The 14,741-nt window shown below is 42.4% G+C and overlaps 1 protein-coding gene and 1 non-coding gene across 6 annotated transcripts in view; both read right to left on the reverse strand.

Annotated features, from left to right (window-relative positions):
- Positions 1–14,741, reverse strand: part of LOC128588282 (neurotrimin) — a 957,145-nt gene that overhangs the window by 360,198 nt on the left and 582,206 nt on the right. The window lies entirely within an intron of this gene.
- LOC128589470 (U1 spliceosomal RNA) lies at positions 1,764–1,929 on the reverse strand. The gene has a single exon (XR_008381039.1). It is a non-coding gene; the product is annotated as a U1 spliceosomal RNA (small nuclear RNA).

The following is a 14,741-nucleotide window of genomic DNA, read 5'->3' on the forward strand; positions in this document are numbered from 1 at the left end:
GTCACCATAGCCATAGATTTGTGAATACTCAAGCCTTAATGTTGGAGTCTAAAGGATTGTCAAATGTAGGCATCAAATGTCTTTCAATGTCATATCTTCTCCTGTGCAGGGAGAATGACACCTTAGTGCTGCCTTCTGGGCAGTTCTGAGTTAATAATGAGGCAAGTGGCTCTCAAACAGCTTCAAACAATAACCCCTTATTGGATTACCAGACAATGAATTAATGGCCACAAAGAGACTGGCTGATCATATCTTAATTAAGCACAGGCAGTGGAGAGGGCTCTGTAACTCCCTGTAATTGCATCTCTGCAGCCCATGTGGGCTATACTTCACCTTGGCCAGAGGTTTACCCAGTTTTTGGATTGCCAATATAGCAAAATGCCTTAAATCATTACCAAGCATTCTGAATGTAAACTGGTCTCTTTAACCCTTACGTCATCACTGTGCCAATTGTGAATAATGCTATCAGACACTTTCTTTAGTTCAAATCGTGGTCTAAGATCTAAAATTTGGACAGCTTTACCCTGTTCCATTCATTAGCAGAAGGACTGACTCAGCGTCCATCAAGCAGACCAAGGCACTACAAGAGGAATTATACTCCAGTTGGGCTGGGTAACCTTGGCTTTCTTTGTTTCATACACAGCAATGAACACATCATGACTGCGTTCTGTCCACAGACATGGAAATATTAAAGAGACTATATCTGAAAAGCTCCTTAGCTTCATGGATTCAAGACTCGTATGCCTGGTTCCTAACTGTGATTTTCAAGTATATGGCCCAAAGCACACTATTTGCATGATTTCCAAGCCTATGCACTCCAATGTGAAAAATGAGGGAATTAGACCAGAACCCAGACAAGATATGTGTCTTCTAAAGGACTTCTGGGGGACTTCTTACAGAATATTAATAGGTATTTCTGATGACAGGGTTCCCTAGTCAAGTATGCAGATGAGAAACCAGGTCAAATACGTGTTACTGCATCTCAAATCTGAACGATTACCTGCAACCTTCCACTGAAGATGAGTGTGTATGCCCTGTTCCCAACTCTGGGTTATACAAATAGCATTTAACAAACTTATCAAACTAAGGAAACGCACTTTGGAGAGTATGCATAGTTCTAGTATGAGAACCAATACCAGGAAATTCGGGTCCTAATCCTACTCCATGGAGCCCTGGGGCTCTTTTTCATTGCCTGGGGCTGAAAAAGCCATGTGCATCTGAGTGATTGGTGGAGCCCCAGGAACAGACATAGGCAATCAAGTAACAGCCCCAAATTTCACCAGCTCATCAGCCAGAGCAGGTCAATTTTTTTCCCTTCTGATTTTATTTATTTGCTTTAATTTCTTAATAGTAAGATTTATTCAAAGGAACAGGTGATCTGACGAAAGTAACGTGTAACCCACCTAAGTACATGTTCTAAAATCCCCTTCATTGCAAACCTTCCATGAGTCTATTACTATTTCAAAGAAAGACATAATAAGATAAAATATTCATATCATTAGCTTCCTTAAGTTCTCTAGATCCAGTTGGTGATCATTTTATTCTAGGTTTTCTGGCCTACGGTATTGTTTTATCCATTGTCGAATTACACTTCATATTAGGAGGATGAGCTACACCTTTATTTTTGAACAGCATTATTATCTCACTGGATAAGAGTATGTTTTCTCATTCTTTATTTGCTTCCTGCCACAAAACCAGGCTAATTATTCTATTATTAGAGATGGGGGTCTCACTCTTTTTTTTTTTTTTTCTTTTCTCTTTTTCAGGGGAAAGCGCGAACGCAGTCCCCCACTACCACAAATTATGCAGTCGAGTTTCCCACATTTGGGGAAATCGCAGGGTGGTCAGCACATCCGGAGTGCAATGGATAAGCCTTGCCCTGGGAAAACCACCTTCGTGATCATGGTATCTCCCCTGCCAGGTAAGTATAGAGATGGGGGTCTCACTCTTGCTTAGGCAGGTCTCAAACTCCTGAGCTCAGCCTCAAGTGACCTACCTTGCCTCCACCTCACAGAGTGCTGGGATTACAGTGTTCTCTCGTCCTTACCATCTCAGAAGCTGCAGCTAACCTGACTTCACACGACCTGCTTCTCTCCTTCTGACCTTCTCTCCTTCTCTTTTGACCATGGAGGGCAACGGAAGAAGTGCTTCCTTCTTGGATGTTGCTCCAAGGGCTCCCCTTGACATCCTTCCTGACTTTGCAGTAAATTGAAGCAACTTTATTTTTCACTTTAGTTCATAATGATTCCTCCACAGATTAATTCAGGTGGTTATTGAATATCAAAGGCCACAGAAAGTCATCGCTCTGCGCTGCTAACGACTCCCTGAAATTGGAGATTTGCACCCGCCTTCTGGCTTTTTTTAAGCAACTCATATTGCTTTGAGTTAACAAGCTTCTGCTTCAGGTGTTAATTCAACATCATAGTTTTACAGTACCTAGTCAAAAAGAACAAAATCTCCTCTTTCTGACTATTTTACAACCCAAGTCCTTCTCAGGTGCATTTTATGTCAGCCTTTCACCTTGTCAGACACGTGCAAGGTTCAAACGGCTTTCCCCAGTCAGGGTCAGGAGTAAAGTAGTCAAGGAGTTGGCAAGACCTTAAAACCAAAACCTTTTTATTCTTTATGGTAGGAAAGCAATTGCTTATGAATACTGTAACTTCCATTGCCTGGGGCTGAAAAAGCCACGTGTCTCAGAGTGATTGGTGGAGCCCAGTCTGAGGACAGTTGAGATGTACAGAGCTATTTGGCATGGGCAGAATAGCCCTGCATGACATACACCAGCTCATTGTTTTCACAATAGGAGCAGCAGATGCTCTTGGGAAATTTGGCAGCACAACACGTGGGGAGACAAAGCACAGCATATAATATGAAAAGTGTTGAGCTTAGTTTATTTTTTAATTTTTTTTCCTTCCATTAAAAATGCAGCAAACTATTCCACCATTCTCCAACTCTACCAAATGGCAGCCATTGAGTGGGGTGGCAGAGAGCAATCCACATATTTCTAAAGGGATGGGTTCCTCAGTGTGTGATAAGCCAAATATATTTGATTTCCAATATGCTGTATGCATGCAAAGCTTCCAATGGATGCCTCTGACATTTATCTTCAGCATCTAGGACTGGTGGGGCTGGTCACCCCTGTGCTCATGAGTGAAAGTAAATGTCAGGGAAGATTAGTGGCCATGTACTACCCGCACACGTGGGTATTCTTCACTGTCTGTGTGATCCTCACGCTGCTCTTCATTTAGGTAACAGTTGTGAGAAATTAAATGTACCTGTGCTCTGGAGGGAGTAGAATTATGGAAATGACTGCTGTGTTATCATGTGGCACTTTTGCTAGGATTCTTTTCAATGCAAAATATTACTCTTGTAATATTAGCTTGTTTGCCTCTGCAATTTAAAAACAAGGGCGTGAGGAACACTTTGTATTCTGAGAGTGTGCGCGTGCCCTTGACCTATAGATCTTGGAACTCCAGAGAGCACCCCGGACGTGGTTATTTATACTATTAATTGGATTCATTCATTTGTGATTGTGGATACTTCTGAACTGGAGGTGGGAGTAGATGGGGAAAAGAACTAACTCTGAAGCATCCTTCTAAATTACATGTTAACTAGTGTGTCCATATCCATTGTTAAAAAAAAAATACCTAGTAATGAGATTGCAGGAGCAAATAGAAGGTTTACTTTTAGCTCTTTGAAGATTCTCTATGCTTGCTTCTTTCCATAGACACTGTATTAATTTGCAATCCCACCAGCAGAGTAAAATTGTTCACACCTCTCCATATCCACACAATCCCATTACTAGTCATCTACCAAGAAGAAATAAAATAATTTTACCAAAAGGACATTTGCACTAGAATGTTCATTGCGCTTTGCAGCTCAATTCACAATTGCTGGGACACAGGATTAACGCAAGTGCCATCAACTCACGAATGGATTATTAAACTGTGGTATGTGTGTACCATGGAGTATTATTCAGTCATTAAAAGATGCAGACCTCACATCTTTTGCATTAACCTGGAGTTGAAGAACATTCTTCTTAGTAAAGTATCACAGGAATGGAACAAGCAAACATCCGGTACATGCAATACTAACATGAAACCAGTACATAAACAACGACATGCCCATACAAGTGAAAAGCACAATTAAATTTAAGGATGGTCAGGGGAAAGGAAGAAGGGGAAAGGGCTGTACAGTACACCTCCTGGGTGAGGGGCTCAACTACAACTTGAACTTAACAAAAGCAAACAACGTAACCTAATCATGTGTACCCTGATATTAATCTGAAATTTAAAAAAATAACAGGAAGGAAGGAAGGAAGAATTTCTTAAGATAGAAAACAGAAAGAGAACACTGAAAAATCATCCCATGAAGAAATAAACATAGCAGTGAAGGCGGAGGGGTGGGAGTGAGGCCGGAGGGGTGACAGTCCAGCAGACCCAGTGCCGCACCCAGCCAACCGGTGGCTAAGGCAGAAGAGGAACGAGAAGACTCAGAACCACCCAGCCCGTGCCCAGCCATTTTCAGCTCCGAGCCCTCCCACCATCTTCTTCTCATCACTTCTCTTCTCCTGATTTCCATCTCACCTCATTAAACATATTAAAATCTGCATTTAGCCTCATTCAAAAGTTTCCAAATTAAAGAAGAAAGAAAACAGCAACTAAATTGCACTCATCACAAATTTAAAATGCATTCAAAGGCAGCTCAGTTTTTTTTGAAGGAGTGACAGGACTCCGGGGAACTGGGGTTAGACCTCAGTAAGAACACCCCTCTTTTGATACTGGAGCCACTGTGTTCTCTGCAGTGGCCTGCAGACTCCAAGTGGACCCCCTCACTTCTCTGATTCTACACAGAGCGTTTCACGAAGCTCTCCAGAATAAAGGACGGGAAACCCTGGGCAGAGCGTCTTCCCTTGAAATTCCACTCCAGAAATCCACTCCTCTCATGACCCTCTTCCTATCAAGTGGAGTAGTAACAAGCTGAGTACTCTCAGATCCAACCCACACACTCCCTCGCAAGAAGGAGATTGTCAAGAGAAGAATCACACTGACTCAGGCTGAAAGGCACAAAACAAATATGGTATTAAACAGGGCAGCAAGCAACCCCCGAACTGGATGACAAGTTTACTTATGTCGGGGCCTATTTGAGCCTTTATTGTTCATTTGTTTTGATTTTTTCCCCTAACTTTTGTAGTTAAGTCTAGCAGATAAGACTCTCCATAAGAAGCCAAAATTCTTTCTTTAGCCTCTGGTTACCTAAAAAGGCAAAAGATAAGAAGAAGAAAGCCAGGAACAAACAGGAGAACAGGGAGTCATATGACTATATCTGAACGTTTTCCAGGGCACAAGCTAGCTCTAAAGAGCACCCACTACAGGTGTGGTCCCCAGCCATGCACCAGGCCTCACAGCAGGATACGAGCAGCAGATGAGCAGGGGAAAGCAGCTGTATTTACAGCCACTCCCCATCACTGACCTCACCACCTGAGCTCCAAGGCCTGTCAGATCAGCAATGGCATTAGATTCTCACAGGAGTGTGAACCCTACTATAAACTACACACAGGAGGGATCTAGGGTGCATGCTCTTATGAGAATCTAATGGCTGAGGATTTGAGGTAGAGCTGAAGGAGTGATGCTAGCACTGGGGGGTGGCTGCAAGTACAGATTATCATCAGCAGAGAGGTTTGACTGCATGGAGACCATCATAAATCAATTGCTTGCAGACACATATCAAAACACAACCAGTGACTGGCAAATGACAGTTAAGTTGCATCTGGTGGCAGGCTTTATAGCAGCAATACTTTTCTGGGGTCACTGTCTCCCATCACTTCTAGTTGGGACCATCTAGTTGCAGGAAGACAAGCTCAGGGCTCCCACTGATTCTGCATTATGGTGAGTTGTATAATTATTTCATTATATATGACAATGTATTAATAATACAAATCAATTGCACAGTAAATGAAATCTGCACTTGAACCACCCCAAAACCATCTCCCCAAGCTCCCAGTCTGTGGAAAAACTATCTTCCAGAAAACTGGTCCCTGGTTCCAAAAAAGTCAGGGACTGTTACATTAAGGGATGAACACCACTTATCTGTCAATGTAGAGCGATCCCTTTAAAGAGTCTGCAAACTAAACAGAGAGGAGGTTCAGAGAAAGACACAGTATAGGCATAAATAACTTAAGACATTTGTGATGTGTTTCTACCTTCTCAAAAGTTTAAACTATTCCAGGTCATGTGTTATTTACCATCCAAAGTTGAACATTTTTGTAGGTTAGACTGTAAAAACACCAGTACCTAGTAATTGTGGAGTGTTAAGAATGTGCTAGTCCTCACACATATCTTATCTCATTGAATTTTCACAATAATTCTATGAGAAAAAATAAGATTCTTCAGATGAAAAGACTCGGGCAAAGAACATGTTAGTGACCTACCTAAGGTTATGTTCTTTCTAAGTAAGAGGATCAAAATTTAAGGCAACAGACCCCAGGACCCATGATCGCATCTTTTTTTCTCTTCACATTACTCCCATCTTTCGTGGACATCACAGATGTTATAGCCATGCTCATGGTAGATGCTAAATTGGTATTTGCTAAATTAATTAACATGAGAGTATATAAAATTAATTAACATGAGAGCAAAGAACATGACTTTGCCTGTAGATGGTAAACATGGAAATGCTAATCACTTTTCAAGGAAGATGGGAAAGGATTCCTTAAAAGTCCAAGACTAAATATATTTTGGGTAAGTCACAAGCCATCACACATAGACTTTTATCAAAATTCATTCATTCTTCCATGTATTCATTCATTCAAATACAGTTGAACCTTGAACAACTAGAGGGTAGGGTGCTAACCTCCCATACAGTTGAGAATCTTCATAAAATATTTGACTCCTCAGACCTTAACTATTAATAGCCTGCTGTTGATCAAAAGCCTACTAACATAAACAATTAACACAAAGTTAAACGTATTATATACTGTAGTCTTATAATAAAACAAGCTAGAGAAAAGAAAATATTATAAATAAAATCATGAGGAAGAAAAGATATTTATTGTTCAGTAAGGAGAAGTGGCTCATCTTAACAGTCTTCATCATCTTCACATTACTAGACCAAGGGGTTGGTCTTGCTGTCTCAGAGGTAACAGAGGTGGAAGAAAATCATGTGCAAGGCGATCACACCCTTCAAGGTTCAAACCCATGTTGTTCCAGGGTCAAGGGTACATACTGAATGTCTATTCTGTGCCACAGAACACAAGATACAGGACAAAGCACACCTTACAGGAGCGGAGCAGCGAGTGTGGATACAGAAGCTCTGATGATGGTGCTCGGGCCTTCCCTCTGCCAGTAAGGAGCTGAGCTAATCCACATGCTGTGAAGTAGAAACTAAGTGAAAGGCCTCTCATTTAGAATTCTAGGCTTTGAAATCCCTCTCTTCCTACAGAAGAGTCTCTACATTCTACCGGAGGACTAGATGGATGAAAACTATTAGAAAGGATGTGCACTGGGGCTTTGTTTTCTCCACTTGCTTCTGTGCAGTCATCCTGGTGACATGTTATAAACCAGTGATTTTCAGATGGTGTGCCGTGGCACACCAGTGTGTTGTGAGATGATCCTAGGTGTACTGCAAAACTTTTAAAGATCATTAAGTAAATTATTTGTAAAGAAGTTCTAAGCACAGTAAGCATATTCTTTTCTTTTTTTTCCTTTATTCTTTTTCTTTTTTGGATCAACTCAATTTAAGTGTGCTGCAGAAGTTTAACTACATACAGGTTCAAGTGTGCTATGAGATAAAAAAGGTTGAAAAACACTGTTCTAGATGGACACAGGGGAAAGAGACAGCTCCTGTCATGGGAATACTCTTTAGAAAACTTGGAGTTCATTCTAATGAATATCAAGTTCTTTACCGCCCCTGAAGAATGAATCTTTCTTTCAGCTAAACAAACTGTTAGGCACATGTTTTAAATTTGTTGTTGTTAGTCTCCTTGATTATTTATCTTTTTGATTATTTGTTGACTTAAATTGTTTTAGCTTAGACGTTTCTGAAGGAGTTGGCTTCAAAATGGGAAAGTGGGCTCACAACTCACTCAACAGTCCCCAACATACAAAAGTGATCAGGCTTCCTTTCATATAAAATTATATGTGATATGATAAAGGGAGCTTTATTTGATCCTTAAACACATCTTCATTAACTACCCCTGACACTGCCTGGCAATTTACAGAGCAACAAAAGATGTGCCGATGTTCTAGTCCTAGAGGTTTATAATGCAAAAATGGAGGAGGAAAATCGTTACTAGTCCTTTTGTACAGGGTAGTTTCTAAGAGACTTATGGAAACCATGACAGCCACATTACAGGATGCCCTGTCATCACAGCTAGACGAAAAAGTGATGTAGGGAACCCATGCAGAAACACAGGTACAAGAAATAAGGCAGAGATGAAGGAAAACCATCCTAACAGGTTATTTAAAACTAGAATAATCCAACAATATGGTACAGACCCAGGAAAAAGAGACAGATAAAGAAAGCTCAGGAAAAAAGCCACATATAATGTATATAAGAACTCAGTATAAAGGAGAAATCCCACAAAGCAATGAGGAACAATAGTTCAGTAGATAATATTGGAAAACTGGCTCCCAACATGGGAGAAGACAAACCAAGAAACCAAAATTTTGTTATGTTAGTGTTGTTTTAGATTATGGTGATTGTTTCTTAATTATCTAAATGAGAAAAGTAAAAGTATAAAACTAAAAAAGGAATTGTTTTCATTGAAAACACATATATAACTTATGTGTGTGTGTGTGTGTTAGTGGCAAAGTGAGGATCTGAACCCAGGCAGCTGGGTCCCAGCATCTATGCTCCTAATCACTGCACAAGCCTATTCGGTGAAGAGCACCATCAACAAAGGTAACAGATGACAAAGAAAAAAAATAATTTTCAATATCTAAAACTGATAATTAACATCTAAAATATACCAAGACATCTCTCCTGTAAATCTGTACCAAAAAATTGGATGGTCAGTGCAATAAAAAAAAAAAAATCCAAAACCCAGCAATATACAGAAGAAAAAGCCCAGAAAGAAAACTAATTCATGAAGAACTCACACTCACCAGTAACCAGGGAAATTCAAATGCAAATGAAAATGAGCTGTCACTGCTTTACACCCATGAACATGGTTTTAAAAAAATAAGAATCAGGAATTAGATAAAATGAAGAGTTGTTGAAGAGGAAAGGTGTGCAGGTGGGTACCCAAGCACTCTTCTGGGGAGGGCAGACTTGTGGACCCATCCTGAAAAGCAATATGGCAGCTATTGATGCAATTACGCATGTGGAGTCACATTACCCAACAATATCACCACTGGCTATATTTCCTTTGGAAATGTCTTATCGATTTATAAAAGGATGTTTGTCATGGAATTGTTTGGGATGGAGGGAAAGACAGCCCTGATAAATCAAAGAAATGGATAAATCAGCAACATGTGCATACAATACGCCATCACATTTTACAAAGATACATGCACATTTAATGAGATTTATGAAACATTTGTGTGGGAAACTGTACAGGAAGGGGAATAAGAATGGAATCAGGAATGAAGGGGAACAAATAAGATAGCACTTTTCGGGACTCAATGATCCCCTTGCCAGGGATGATGATATGCTATGATCTGAGGAATGTGATTAACTCAACCCTCAAACACCCTACGCCTGTGGTAGAAATAATGAAGAATAATGAGTGAGATGAGGGATAAAGAATGAAGTAAGAGTCCAGGTAGAAGAATTGGAATGCTAATCAAGGCCAGGGGAGCGGCAAGGCTGAATCCCCGCTCAATGCCAGAGGCTAAGACTACAATAGTTTAAATATCTGCCACCTTGGTCTCCAGCAGGTGCTCAGAACAGGGGGAAGATGGGGAAATTCCAGTAGGAATCAGGTACCCAGCTGGGGAAGGACAAAGTTTCCAAAATAGGACTGGTGACAATGGGCTTGACAAGTGAATGCCAACTGGGGTGACCAAACCAGAAGGGCCATGTGGAGATATTGCTCACCCACTGTGGAGGAGGAGGAGCTTCGCCCCAAGCTCACGGGCAAATGCAGCGTGGACACAAGGAAACACACAATTATTCACGTGACCAGCACAAGCCCAGTTAAGGTCAACACAGGGTAGTCAGACCATGGTGAGTAGCTTTTATCACCACTACTCTTGACATGGATGCATGGAGACAATTACAATTTGGTCATGATGAGGTGTCCCTACCTACGTAACTTCTATTGCCTTTATATACGAATTTTCATCTGCCTTTCCATATCCTAAGATGAAAACACAGATGGGGTAACATGGAGCAGGTTGCCTGGGGTTAGAGCAGAATTTCAGACTAGAGAGCATGTTAGCATTTTCAAAATTTCCAGAGAGTGTCCATTCTGCATAGTACTCAAAATTAGACATAATAAGGCTACTTCAAAGAGATGGAGCTGCCCAGTGTACAAAGTGATCTTATTCGCATCAGATGCCACAAAACCCCAAGCTCTGGCATCTATTGTGTGACTATTCCATAGTAAAGACCCAGAGGACTCACCTTCCCTCCCCTCACTCACTCTCCAAAGGCAACAGATGAAAGGACATTGCTCTCCTCCATTGATGGACAAAGAACATATGTCAAGAAGACACAGCTTTGAGTAATGACAGATAAATAAGAACAAGTACATACAACTCATACAGAGTAGGGCTAAAAGAATGGAGCAGGCTCGAGCGTAGACAAAGCCTCATGAGAGGTCTGCAAAACATCTCCTGTCTTCAACCTCCTTCCTCCCTCATGAAAGCCCCCAGGTCTTATGGTTCCCAAAGACACCTGGGTAAACTTTCTACACTTCTGATTAAATATTCCTGCAGAGACTTCAGCCTTTGTACTATTATTCTTTAATCAGCCTACCATCCAAATGAAAAATAAAATTAGTCCCCTTCCATTTTTAATCTTGAATTGCATGCTAATTGATTTTTAAAAGCCCTGCTGGTGTACTATATTTGCCCTGTAATTAACTGTGTTTGATTATAGATGTTTCAGGTACAGGGGTAGCGTCCACTGGCCTGCTAACAAAGGAATACATCAGGTAGTTCTTAAACACCACCAGCCTTCAGTGGGCCCAAAGTGTGGAAGAGAAAGAGTCAGTGGGGAAATAGTGGAAATAATCTTCAGGCGAATGAAGGGGGTGGAAGGCTGTTTGTGTTGAGTTTCCAAACAGCCCTATTCCAAATGCCTTTTGGTGAGGATACGTGTGATTTATAACACTGCAGGAGGAATTATCACCTTTGTGCCTGTTAGAGATAAAATATCCCAGCAATAACCCCACAGCTCAAAACCCTACTCTACCTTTACTGCAATGCACGGGGCAGTCCACTGATCCAGGAGCAAAGCACACAGAGTCGGAAGACACGGATCCTCACCAAGCAGGATGGAAAAGAGACACAGAGTCGGGCAGCCATTTCCACTCCCTCTGGGAGCCCTTGGGCCTACTTTTGCTCAGTAAGGTTTAGAAAGGAGCAGGCAGTCACCTGCCACTCTCCACCCTTAATGTTAAAGACAAAACACACTTGCTGGAAAGGGCACTGGGTTGGGAGGATCATGAACTCTTCGGCAGCACACAATGGGCCTGGGGATGCTCTGGACACCAAGGTCCAAGGTCCTCAGGGGCAGAGTCCTGCTGTTTCCAGACACATACTGTGAAAAGCAGACTTAGCGTACAAGCTGGTTTGACTCTTGGTTCTGTTTCGTTCCAGTGTGAGCAAGGCACTTCAACTGCTTAGGACTTAGTTTCTTTATTTCCAAGTAACTGGGGGGTATCTCCTTACTCACTTCACAGAATCATATACATTGTGATAATGTATACAAAGATGATTTAACCTGCACCTGCACCTGCTCCTGTTGGTTAGATACTAGCTACCACGTGTTAGGCACAGGGGTCGCACGTCATGTATGTTATTCCCACTCTATTCCTCCATAAGGATGGAATGATCGTAATTATTTAAATAGCCAAGGGATTGGGGGCAGTGAAAATAGTGCTGTCTCTCTATTGAAGGCATTCGGTTTTCTGTGTCTCAAAAATCCCCCCCTGGATTCTGAACACGCTAAGCTGGGTAATGAGAAGAGTGGGCTCCTCCCGCTACGTGGTTCAGATCGAAAGTGGTTTTCTGAAATCCTGAGAACACTGTGTCGCTATCCTTCCTGCCCCATTGTCAGCTTTGCTCCCAGAGAGCAAAGCGTTATGAGCCACAGCTTTCCCTCATGCCTCAAGCAGAGGGAAAGAGAGAAGAGAGAGGAAAATTCTTCTTTTCAGGCTTAAATTATGTTTTATTTTCTATTGAATTAATATCATGTTTTCTTTTTGAACTGAGTGAAAGGGAAGTTGGATTTGCCATCCTTCCCTTTTTCCTTTCACCTCTTCCCCTCACTGCACCTCCCCATTCCAGCGTGGTCCTCCTTACGCGCCCCCCATAGCTGGGTGCACCTGCCTTCTAACTGGTCTATCCCGGTTCTGCTCCCCAGACCTCAGCATGGCATTTGCCTAAAGCAGGCAAACAAAAAGCACTAACAAAAAGCCCAGCTGAGATTTAGACGCCCCTATCCTCCAAAAGATCTAGATTGCTCCCCGTTGGCCATAAAATAATGTTTCAAGCCATGGGTGTGGCATTTGAAGACACCTGTTTTGTGATGTCTGGTCTCTCCTGTATCCGGTGATCTCATCTCTGGATTTTAAACATCACCTATGGGGTGGTGATCCCACACTGTAAATCTCCTACTTGGACATCTTCCTCAGATTCCAGCCTCCTTTATATGCATCTGCCCTGGTGACATCCACTTGTATATCTAACAGTGACCTCATCTTAATGTACACAAAGTAACTCCTGGTATTTTCCAGGAGTTCCTTGGCCCCAAATATAGCCCATCTCAGATATTGCCAACTCAACCCCCAAATCTTGGAGTTACCCTTGACCCCTCAATTTCTCTCACATTCTGAATTAATCCTTTAGCAACTCTTACCGGCTCTTCATTCTACAAGTATTTAGAATCTGACCCTGGACACCTCCCTCACTATTACCCAGCTGGCTACTACCATGCCTGCCTCTATGGAGCATCCTTTTAGCACAGCAGTTCTCAATCTGTGGGTCGCGACCCACAGGAACTGTATTAAAGGCCGCGGCATTAGGAAGGTTGAGAATCACTATTTTAGAACATATCCCATGCTACCCCCTCCCAGCTCAAAACCATCCACTGGTTCCCTATAATTTCCATGGTGAGACCGTCCCTGAGACCCAATCTCACCAAGACTGCAGTCCACCTGCCCACCTGACCCCACACATTGCGGTCCAGCCACACCTGCCATGAACACCCCAGGCTCTCTTCTGTCTGTCCCCTCAGCCTGGAGTTCTCTAGAAAAATGCATGAATCATTCCTTCACCTCTTTCAAGACATGACTCAAGTGTCCCCTGCCTAATGGTTCACTCTAACTACGCTAGTTGACCTGGCTGTGCTTCTCTGTTCTGCTTCCCTTTTTTTCACTCCAAAGAAGGCAGCCCCTTTTGCGCCCTGTGTAATTTATTTGCGTATCATGTTTACTGTCTCTGTTCATGTAATACAAGCCCAGTGAGGGCACAGTGTATTTCTGCTTGGTTCACTGGCATTGCCTAAGCCCTTTTAGCAGTGATCGTCAATAGCAGGCCCTCGCCAAGTATCTGTTGAATAAACGCTGGGCTCAGGACTCAGGCCATTTTAGTTCCCTTATCGCCACTATTTTCTTCTGTCTAGAACACAGCTAGAGTGCACTATTTCTCATCACTTTGTCACACAAGGGCAAACCCTGTGCTTTGATGACGCTACTAATGCTGCACCAATATTCTCTCTCCCACCCTTTCCAATAAAATGCGATTCTTGTTTCCAGATGCAAGTTCAAATGCCTTTCCTTCTTTCCCTCCCTCCTTTCTTCCTCCCCTCCTCTCTCTCCATCTTTTCTTTCCATCCTTCCTGCTGTCCTTTCCTTTCTCCCTCCGTCCTTTGCCCCCCTGCTCCTACCCTACCTAACCTCCAGCGCTTCCTTTTTCCTACTAACATTTTAGCATCTTTTATGCTGTATTTACTATGCTAGCCGTGACAGAGTTGAGAAATCAGACGCGGTTGCCCCCTCCATTAAAGTTTCCGCCAGTGCCTCCAGATAAATAAATCCCTGCAACGCATCACTTTCTGGGTGCAGCATGAGATGCTGAACTTCTGAGCCTCAAGGAACTGAGCTTGTGTTCTAACTCTACCACTGGTCATGGGCCCACTCACAGCACGCACCTGGTCAAGCTTCCATCTTTTATCAGTACCACAGCATAATAATGCCTACCTGAGTATACCATTTGACAATTAGTCTAAATAGTATTTCATAATAACTATAGATAATATTACATATTGATAAAAATTAATGATAACTAAATAATCTCTTAATGCCCTTTTGGCACGTAGTTGGCAATCAAGTGTTAAAGGCACTTTCCCTTCCCTCTAACACCCTATTCTGCCTCAGTCTCTCCGTGATTTAGTTATTTAGCAGTCTGCTTCCCAGGAGATGCTGGGTCCCTGTCACCCTCCCAGAGGGCAGAGCTTTGCAATGGTGGGCTGTGGTGCAGGAGAGCTGAGGAGTGAACCTCCTTTCCTTCCCTGCCTGCCCCTCACTTGTCCTCTTAGTTGCTGTGTATGATCCTCCCAACGCTCTGCTCTCT

This window comes from Nycticebus coucang, chromosome 6 (assembly GCF_027406575.1).
Source record: "Nycticebus coucang isolate mNycCou1 chromosome 6, mNycCou1.pri, whole genome shotgun sequence".
Classification (NCBI taxonomy): Eukaryota; Metazoa; Chordata; class Mammalia; order Primates; family Lorisidae; genus Nycticebus; species Nycticebus coucang.